This window comes from Lathyrus oleraceus, chromosome 7 (assembly GCF_024323335.1).
Source record: "Lathyrus oleraceus cultivar Zhongwan6 chromosome 7, CAAS_Psat_ZW6_1.0, whole genome shotgun sequence".
NCBI classification, from domain to species: Eukaryota; Viridiplantae; Streptophyta; class Magnoliopsida; order Fabales; family Fabaceae; genus Lathyrus; species Lathyrus oleraceus.
The window spans coordinates 263548772-263559730 of record NC_066585.1 but is presented as its reverse complement, the minus strand read 5'-3'; the positions used below and the strand labels follow the sequence as shown (position 1 = coordinate 263559730).

The window sequence follows — 10959 nt, the reverse complement described above, 5'->3', positions numbered from 1 at the left end:
GCCGTTGCCGGGGACTTTTATTTAGTCGATATCGTAACTCTTCCGTTACGCCGTAGAGACTAAGGTTTTTTTTTCTTTTCTTTCTATCGTTGATTTGTATGCCACATACTCGCTCACAAGGCGAGCCGTTCTACTTACGAATCAACGATATCGAACTATATCTCCGAGTCTTACGACGAATTCGGGAATATCGTGCTGCAAACAATCTCCCTCCTGTAGAACTTCCTGATTTCAAAAACATTTTTCCTTCGATACCCGAGATGGCAGAACCAGCTCGTGCTCTTAGAGATTACGCCGCTCCATCACAAGATGAGCCGTATTCAAGTATTGCTCCGCCCGCAATCGAAGCAAACAACTTCGAACTTAAACCTTCGTTGTTGCAGGCAGTACAACAGAACCAATTCTCTGGAAATCCTACCGAGGATCCAAACCTTCATTTATCCGTATTTGTCCAATACGCTGATACTGTTAAAGCTAATGGTGTCACTTTAGAGGCAATTTGACTTCGTCTTTTTCCTTTCTCATTAAGAGATAGCGCTAGAAGATGGCTTCAATCTCTCCCTTCCAACTCTGTCACCACATGGAACGAGTTGAAGAAAGTTTTTCTTGCCCGATATTTTCCGCCAAGCAAAACAGCTATGTTAAGAGCCCAGATAAATGGATTTAAACAGAAAGATAACGAGTCTCTTTTCAAAGCATGGGAAAGATACAAAGACATGATGAGACTTTGCCCACACCATGGTTTAGAAGACTGGTTAGTAATTCACACATTCTATAATGGTCTCTTGTACAACACAAGGTTAACAATAGACGCCGCTGCAGGTGGTGCACTAATGAACAAACCTTATGTTGATGCTTACCAACTTATCGAGAGCATGGCCCAAAACCACTACCAGTGGGGAACCGAACGAACAATGGTGGAAAAACCTCAAACGAAAACCGGCATGTACGAGATAAGTAACCTTGATCATGTTAATGCAAAAGTGGATGCTCTGGTCCAGAAAATTGAAAGTTTAAATGTATCACCTCCAACCGTCGTGGTTGCTATAACTCAGAATTGCGAAGTCTGTGGAATCCAAGGTCACACTCCTACAGATTGTCAACTCTTAACAGGAATCCAAGCAGAGCAAGTGAACTATGCTCAAGGAAGCCCCTACTCGAATACCTATAACTCAAATTGGAAGAACCATCCAAACTTTTCATATAAGAGTAATAATGCTTTGTACGCACCTGGACAGTCTCCAAATCAAGCCCCAGCTATACCTCCGGGATATCAGAAATCGAACCCATCCACACACAACAATAACGCCCCTAGGAAATCCAACTTGGAAATCATGATGGAAAACTTTATAGCTTCCCAACAACAAACCAATAAAGATTTCTTAAACCAGAATGTACACACTGGTGAACAAATTAAACAACTAGCAAGTAAAGTAGATGCCCTGGCTACCCATAACAAAATGCTGGAAACGCAAATATCACAAGTAGCTCAACAACAAGCGCCTACTGCTGCCCCAACTGGTACATTTCCTGGCCAACCCCAACCTAACCCGAGAAGCCACGCTCATGCAATCATATTAAGAAGTGGAACGGAAGTGGAAGGACCGTCTGATCCAAGGATGGAAAACCAAAACTCTCAAAAGTCAACTGAGGAAAGTGAACCTAAGGAAAAGGCAGAGAGTAATAAGGAAATCGTAGAAAAAAAGGAACCTTATGTACCTCCTCCACCTTATAAACCACCGATCCCTTACCCTCAAAGGCTTGTTAAAACCAAAGAGGCGGGCCAATTTAAAAAATTTGTCGACCTACTAAAACAATTAAACGTCACTATTCTGTTTACAGAAGCTATTACGCAAATGCCCTCATACGCCAAGTTCTTAAAAGAAATTCTTTCTAATAAAAGGAAACTTGAAGATAGCGAAACTGTTACACTCCCTGCCGAATGTAGCGCTATAATCCAGAACATGCCTCCTAAACTCAAAGACCCAGGTAGTTTCTCTATACCCTGTCATATAGGAAAATTTGTCATCGACAAAGCCTTATGCGATTTAGGAGCCGGAATTAGTGTTATGCCTTTATCCATATGCAAGAGACTTGAAATGGGAGAATTAAGACCAACTAAAATGTCTGTGCAACTAGCAGATCGTTCCGTAAAATATCCTGTAGGAATTCTTGAAAACGTTCCAGTGCGCATAGGTCAATTCTACATTCCAACTGATTTTATAATTATGGATATTAGAGAAGATGAAGTTACACCCATTATACTGGGAAGACCATTCTTAGCAACCGCCGGTGCAATCATAGACGTAAAGCGATGACGACTCACTTTCGAAGTAGGAGAAGAGAAAATTGAGTTCATTCTTTCCCAATTTTTGAAAGCACCTGCAATAGAAGATACATGTTACTTCATGGATATCATCGATGAATGCATAAAAGAAACAGAGTTAGAAGAAGACAAATCATCCGACTATCCTGTAGAAGACAAACTCAACCAATGTGTGGCAATAACACCGGACCCTACGCAGTGTCTTAACAAACCAACCCTAGACCTGAAAACACTTCCCAAAAATCTGAGATATGAATTCCTAGACTTAGAACTTGAACGACCAGTGATAGTTAATGCAGACCTAGGAAGACTCGAAACAGAAAAACTCCTACATATCTTAAGAAACTATCCGACCACACTAGGTTACAACATCACCGATCTTAAAGGAATAAGTCTTTTTATTTGTATGCACCGCATCATGCTAGAAGAAGACTGTAAAACCTCTAGGGAACACCAGAGGAGACTAAACCCGATCCTGAGTGAGGTGGTGAAGAAGGAAATAACCAAGTTATTAGAGGCAGGTATCATATATCCTATATCTGATAGCAAATGGGTTAGTCTTGTACACGTAGTACCAAAGAAAGGAGGCATAACCGTTATTGAAAACGAAAAAGGGGAAACTATAACCAAACGAATCGAATCGGGATGGAGAATGTGCATTGACTATAGGAAACTAAACAAAGCAACCCGAAAAGATCATTTCCCTTTACCATTCATTGACCAGATGCTAGAGCGATTGGCAAAACATTCACATTTCTGTTATCTAGACGGTTATTCAGGCTTCTTTCAAATACCTGTAAGACCCCAATTTTGGCCCTAAGATCCCTCATGGCCCATATCATATCATATCATGGCCTCAAGGATCATTGCATACCTTTGCTTGCCTTCTAGTGGGTGGGTTATCTTGTGAGTGTGGTTCTTGATCACCAAGCATGTTTTGCATTTGTATATCATTGCTTTTCATTTTTCTATTAACCAAAAGTACAAAAATATTGTCATCTAACCATGTTACTTGCAGATGAAGCCAATTAGGTCAAAATCAGTCCAAGTCAGTCATTGCAGTGGATGGTGGCCATTCTTGCAGAATTTGGGCACCATGATCAATCATCAAGAGTTATTATATGTTGTGACATCATTTGGAATCAAGATCTCAAGGAATTAGGGTTTGGAATTCATCAGAACATGGTTCAGTCAAGCAAAACCCTAGAAAGTCAACTGAAGTCAAACTTGGTCAACTGTGCATTTAATCAGTGATTTGATGGTGGGATTTGGTCTGAGAGGTCTCATTCATGCCTATACAAGCTTCATATATCATGTCAAGCATCCACAGTGAAGAAAATAAAGTCAGACAAGAAATTTCCAGAAATAGAAAGTTGACCTGTAATTGGAATTTGCCAAAAATGGAAACTTCTTGATCCTAAACTTACATCATGATACAAGCTTCAAATGAATTTTTGCCCAACATGAAAGTTGAAGATCTTGTTCTCCCATTTCCAAAAAGTCCAAGAACACTCAATTCCCATGTATGGTTGGCAAGTTATGATCAATTCATTCTCCAAAATTTTTGAACTTCAAAAGGCCATATCTCTCAAACCATTTGGCCAATTTGGGTGGGGTTTTTTGCAACAAGTCACATTTGATCCCCTCTTTCCAAATATGTCATCATCATTCACCAAAACTACACCAATCAAAATGGCATTTTTGAACTTGCATGATTTAATTTCAAGTGAGGTGAAAAAGTGAATTTCCAAATTAACCACTTCCAGCCATTTTTGCCAATTGGATAAGTTCTGAAATGATATTTGAAACATGTTTGAAGCCCAAATTCGAGCTGCATCCACCATACACCTCACCACTTAAGTGAAATTGGCCATTTAGCAAAAGCATGCCATTTAACAAATTTGAATTACCACTTGAACTAATCATGCTTAGCAACATAAACAGCATATATATTCAACAATTTCTCTCTGACAGAACCCTAGCAGCCTCTCATTCCAACAGAAAAACTCAGTTTCTCTCATTTTCACCATTTCCCTCATTTGGATTTTTGACCAAAAATTGCAAGCACACGACCTGGCTGTTGTTGCTTCATCATCTATCATCATCTTTGAGTCCATTCCAACCTTTGATTTCCAACTGTAACACCATCTTCCACAGCTGTTGCAACAAGCTCCATTAATGGCAATTTTCGATTTGAGTTAAAGGCAAGGTTGCTGAGCCAAAACATCTTAACCATTCATCATCTGGAGCTTGAACCTTCATCTGTTTCGAGCATTTATGTCCAAAGAACCATTGAATCACAACTGCACTTCCAAGTTGGTAAGATTTCGAATCTCTCCTTCCTCAAAACCATGATATGCTTTATAAAGTTTTCTTCGTGCTGATTACTATGAACTTTGAATCCATGAAAATGATTGAGTGGTGAGTGAGAAATCTGATTTTTAAGTTTGATGCTCAAAGTTGTTTTTGCTTGATTCTTCTTTGATAGCTTGATTCAATGATTATAGATGTTGTAGTTGTGATGCTTGATGTTAGATGTATCGAATGGTATGCTTATTACTCATTTTTGTGACAAAATTTTTCCACGATTTCTTGAGGAAGATGAAGTTTACTGTAGCCAAAACCCTAGTTCTTCATTGCCATTTTCCAGAATTCCTGTTCACGTGTGTGCATGCTGTTTCACTGTTCCATTAGCCAACAGCCAATCAAAACATTTCCAGCTTTGGGCTGCTGCGCAGCGTTTTACTTAAGTTGTCCTATAATTACTAAACTGCCACTGCCGTGCTTAATTAATTGCATAAATCATGTTATTTCAATAATTATTTCATCTTTGTATGCTCATCTTGCAAAAATCATAAGTCCATCATTTTAAATCCAAAATTCATGAGAATTTTTGCATTGTGTTCATCTGGATCTCTACTTATTTATCATGATTTTTCCTGATTTTTTGGATAAGTGGATTTTAAATGGTATTAGGGTTGTGTTCATGTGCTCATATTTTGTACCTTTTGCCAAAACATTTGTGAAATGATGATGCTTTATCCAATGGCTTCCAAATGTTTTGTGCTTAAACTAGACACATTCATGGTGATTTTGGTATAGAGTTTGTGAATTTATCATTTCTGGTTTGTGAGTTATGATTTTTTGAATTAGGGTGTGACAATTTGTGTCACACCATTGATGTGCAACTTCATGATTTTTGATACCATGCTTCTTGAACTCCAATTGATCTGAATTTTTGCATGAATGTACTCTTGGATGTCTATTTTACATGTGAATTTTCTTGGAATTATTTGTGGCATTTCCTAATTGTTTGAGATTTTCTCCCCTGTTTAGTCAAAATGTTGACCTTTGTGACACATGTTCCCATATTGTTTGTGAAATTCTCATGCTTTATTGGATGAATTTGAAATTTGACATGTGATTTGTAGACATCTTAAGCTTTGTCATGGTGTTGATCCCATTCATTTCTCATATGTTGTCACTGATTTATGATTTATTGAAGTTGGTGCATGTTTGGTTGACTTCTTTGAGCATGTTTGAACTTGCTTTGACTTTCTGATTTTCATTGACCAACTTCCATTGATCCAAATGAGCTGAAATTTGATATTCATATCATGTTATGGATTGTGTTTGATCATGAATTATTTTATGATTTATTGAAATGTTTATGATTGGTTTTGAGTTAAGTCTTGCTGTTGACTTCTATGAGCTTCCATATGCCATGCTTTGACCTAATTTGCTTATGAAATGATGATGATGAATGATATGAACATGGGACCATTTGAGTTTGCTTCTTGATTGTTTAAACTTGATTTTGGTTGAATTTCATTTGCTGTTTTGACTTTCTCATCCCCTTTTGACCCTAGGCTTGTCCTAGTGGTCTTGTTGCTCATGTTTGAGTTCATTGTTTCAGGTTAAGCAACAAATGCTCCAAAAAGACCAATACAAATTGTTTGAGATCGATTGTTTATCATGACTAACTTGCTTGTTTTGTAGGTTGCTTGGCTCACATGCCTTGTGTCTTGTGCTTTGCACATTTATCTGTTTGTGTTTGACTGTTAATCTTTATCTCATTTTGGTTTAACTTTGAGTTGTGTACTGATTCTGTTTGACTGGTTTCAGGTACCTTTAGTTGCTTAGTTCCTTAAGAACTTGCTTTGCTTTGCTTTATAGCAATTTGCATTGAGGTATAATCCCTTTTCTTCATGTAGTCTGGAAGACCTGGCCTGTTACTTGGCCAGGCAACTGTCTGAAGTCCTCCTTAAGAGGCAATGCTTGTGTGTGTTTACTTTTGTCCCAAGCAGGAAAAGTCCTTTTAATAAGGCAATTGGTAGATCAAAGAGATATGCAACCTATCTCCTACTATTCTGTGAGTCTTCTCCTTGCTCCCATTACATGGTTGTAGCATTGAGATCCAAACCCAAGATCTATTGAGTCAATAATATGTGGAGAGAGTTCCTACTTTCTGAACTCCCACACCTTCTGATATTCAAATGCTCTCCCTGACCAGGGATAAGAGCAATGAGGCACACCCCTCATATCCTTTCATCTGCTTCACCTTAGCCCCTCAATGGCAAGGTTAAGAGCACCATTAACCCTATTCCAGTTGGCTTCAATGCCTAACCCTTTTGTATGAGCCTTCTTGTTTGGTTATAGTGTGTGCTGAATGCTTTCATTGATTGATTGTTGTTTCATATGCACATGTTTGCTTGTATGCTTTGTGCATTTATCATCATTAATTGCTCATTAATGCATGATCATCTCATTTGTCTTTGTGACATTATCATTGTTGTTTACCCATTGAGGACAATCGTAAGACCATTCATTGGCCATTGCTCCTATGATATGGAAGTGAGTATAAGACCATCACATTGGCCACTCATCTTGTTTTTGCTTGATGCATTTGTTTGATTGTATGTGAGGACGCAATTATAAGTCCCTGTAAGTTGGCATTTGCTTTCCTATGATCACATGTTGCTTTGTTTGATTGTATGTGAGGATGCAATTATAAGTCCCTGTAAGTTGGCATTTGCTTTCCTATGATCATAAGTTGCTTTGTTTGTTTGTGTGTGAGGATACAATTGTAAGTCCGTGTAATTTGGAATTTGTATTCCTAGGACCATACTGTGGAGGTTAGAGTAAGCCCAGATAGATTGGCATCTGACATCCATGTTTTGCTTTTGTTTGCTTATGTGAGGATACAATTGTAAGTCCGTGTAATTTGGCATTTGTTTTCCTATGATCATATGTTGGAGATTGGTATAAGCCCAGTGATTGGCATCCGGTATCCACTTTTATTTCTTTGTTTGAGGAGATTAGTGTAAGTCCATTGAGTGGCCTCTGATATCCCGTTCTGTTTTAGGAGATTGGTATAAGCCCAGTGATTGGCATTCGGTATCCGCTTTTGTTGACTTTCTTCTTTGTTTGTTTGTTATTATCCATCGCCCATTCCAAAGGACACACTTGAATCATTTTCTATATGATTTCAAGAGGTGAACCTTCTAAGAAGTTTTACAATCCATCTTCATCCATTCATCCCCATTATGTCCTAAACCTTTTCACATTTTGATTTCAAACCTGACATAGATATTGTGCAAACATCTTCATGCTTTTAAATTAAAAAAACCTGGACCCCAAGTCCTTGACTTTTCAAACTCACTTTCATAATACTTCTTTTGAATCAATCTTAATCATACTCTGACCCTACTTTCACAATCACAATCAATTAACTTCACCCATTCAATTGTTTTGGCTTTGTCCATTGTTAATCTTTTCACACATTAGCCATAGGTTTCAATTATCATTGTGGTTGATGTAAACCTCACCCTATCCTTAGTGAGTCGACTATAAGACTTCCGTACTGAAAACAGGGTTAACCCCTCTAGTACGTCGAAGCTATCCTCGCATGGTGGATGTTGGTCTTGGTCGAGTTGTCTCCCATTGATAATGAAGAGCCTCAGTGCTATTGTTTAAAATTGAATCCACCAACTTTTGAAATCTTTTAGCCGAACTACGGCGTTTTGATCCTTACCTTTGATGGAAGGTACGTAGGCAACGGGTTCATCCGTTCGAACACAAAAATAATCAAATTGTACATTCTTTTCTCACCATCCCAATCATGTTTGCACAATACTTATGTCATAACAAATAACAATTTTATACAACAAGTGTGAAAAGGGCTCCCTAGGAGTACCTAGGACGTGATGGGTGCCTAACACCTTCCCATTGCGTAATTTACCCCTTACCCAGACTCTCTGATCTTTTTATTAGTTTTCTACGTGTAAAACTTCTTAGGCTTTTGTTCGCTTTTTAGCCAGTCCTTTGGATAAATAAAAGTGCGGTGGCGACTCGAAATCATTGTATGCTTTGCTTATGGTTTAATCAATAAATCATATAGCGACGAATACACCGCTACAGAAAAGTGGCGACTCTGCTGGGGAACAATCGATCCTTGGTTGTATTGCCTACTTTTCACCCTTGTTGTGCTATATTATTATTTGTTATATGACATATTTTTGTACAATTTGGGATAACTGTATTGATTGTAATGTTTGAATTGCTTGATATACAATTGCTGTTTGCTTTGGTGATCTGTGAGATGAGTTCTGTACCCGAACTCGAGTGCACTCTAGGATAGGAGAATGGCATAGTCTTGTTGACTGGTGTGGAGTATTCCTTAGCCAGTTGACTTGCGAGTCCATTCACTTGGTGGAGGTCATGTTGGATTAATAATGTCACACAAGTTATTTGTGGTTAGGCATTATTCTTTCAATCATGTGCCGCAGAAGCCAAGGACCATAGTTTACCAAACCCCTCTTGGCCTATTTTTAGGAACGTAGTGCGGAGGTCGTTCAGATGTAAGTTCTGATGCGATTGTTACGCGATACTACACTCATAAGAGTTTCTCTTGAGAATATTCTTGGAATACGAGTATTCGTTCCTCCGATAATATTCGAAAGATGGAACGATGATTATGGGAACCTCTGGTAGAACATGTCTGGCAGGTTTAAACCCTAGTACACTCCCTTTGGGTGGTTCTTAACCGAGACTCCATGCTCGTGACTCTCAACAAACCCGTGATTCGTGGTTGAGTCGTTCAAGCACCGTTAATATCAATGGAACCCGGATCAGGTGTAAAACCTAAATCCACCAAAGCGGCTGGTTGATATTAAGGATGTCCGAACCGGTTCATGTACCGTTAATATCAATGGAACTTGGGTGTCGATAGGGTGAAAACCTAAATCCACCAAAATGGATGATTGATATTAGGGATACAATGAGCTTTCCCACGACCTTTGTTTGGTGTGCCTTGCTTGATCCTTGAGTATGATTGTTGCATTCATCCATTCATGCATTCATCCGCATCCATATCATCAGATAAAAAGAAAATTTTCAAGGAACTCAAAGGAGTTTATTTGCAAAAAATTTCAAAACATGAAAAAACCGGGAAAAAATTTTCGCCTGATATATCTGATGAGATATTCTCATGTATGATCAAAATGCTTAAATATTTCAAAGTTTGCAAATAAAACCCTTGAGTTCCTTCGAAATAAAAAACAAGCATATGCATAAACACTTCATGCATCATTTGCATAAGCAGGTGTTTTGTTCCGGTCTCCCGTCCTGTGGTCTGACCCTGCGGTCTTCATTTATTTTAAAGACGCACTTCACCGGTACTATACCAGAGCCAATTCTGCCAGATTGATGGATCATCCTAAGCAAGAGAATTGTGAACTCGAGGAGGATTTTGCCAGACTTAGTACTGTTGATGGATTTATTCCTGGTTAACCAATCCCGGGCTGGCATTGGCTACTGTTCTGGAGCACTTAAGGAGCAAGGTTTGTTCGCAAGTGGAGGATTCATCCATGACGATCAACCTGAAGAAGAGGCTGCTGCTATCTTGGAAGAGGATGCAGAAGGTCTGAACAATTTCATTATACCTGGTGGTGTCTGCCACAATTGGGTCGCTGTGGATGTTCCTACGGTCATTCATAAGTCAGCGTGATTTGTTCACTTTGTTTAAAACCCTTCTCCCATGCCAAAAGGAGAAGTGATGACATTGTTGGCAGCATTTTAATGCAATGATGTTTTCATCCAATTAATTCATTGTTAAACATTTGTTTTTCCTTTGTTTTCACTTTTTGCTTTTTGCATGAAATCAGTGATCACAAAAAACCCTGAAAAACAATAAAAACAACATTTTTCATCTGCATAAATGATTTGCTTGTTTAAATTCAAAAGCTTTTCATTATCCAGAATCATTATGCAGGGATTTCTAAACCCATTGAACATAATGATCCAACGCCATCTCCCAATGTTGAATTCCTTGTATTTGAGGCAGAGGAAGATGATGTTGAAGGGGACTCCTGATGAGATTACCCGCCTTCTTGAGCACCAAAGAGGCACATTCAGCTGTATCATGAGAATCAGCAAAGCAGTCAAACTGGGGCATTGCAAATGCAATCAAAAAAAAAAAAAAAAAAGAAAAAAAAAGAGGGTGAAAAAATAAGAAAAATCAAAAATCAGGAAAAATTTTCCAAATATTTTTTCCAAAAGAAAAAAGAAAAATTATACCCTCAAGTCCCTAGTTGACTGATGCTGAATGGATTCAGGGGCGTTACGACCAACTG

At 38.5% G+C, this 10959-nt stretch overlaps 1 non-coding gene across 1 annotated transcript; it reads right to left on the bottom strand.

Annotated features, from left to right (window-relative positions):
* Positions 1–638: 638 nt before the first annotated feature.
* LOC127108896 (small nucleolar RNA R71) lies at positions 639–745 on the bottom strand. The gene has a single exon (XR_007796396.1). It is a non-coding gene; the product is annotated as a small nucleolar RNA R71 (small nucleolar RNA).
* Between the last annotated feature and the right edge of the window lie 10214 nt (positions 746–10959).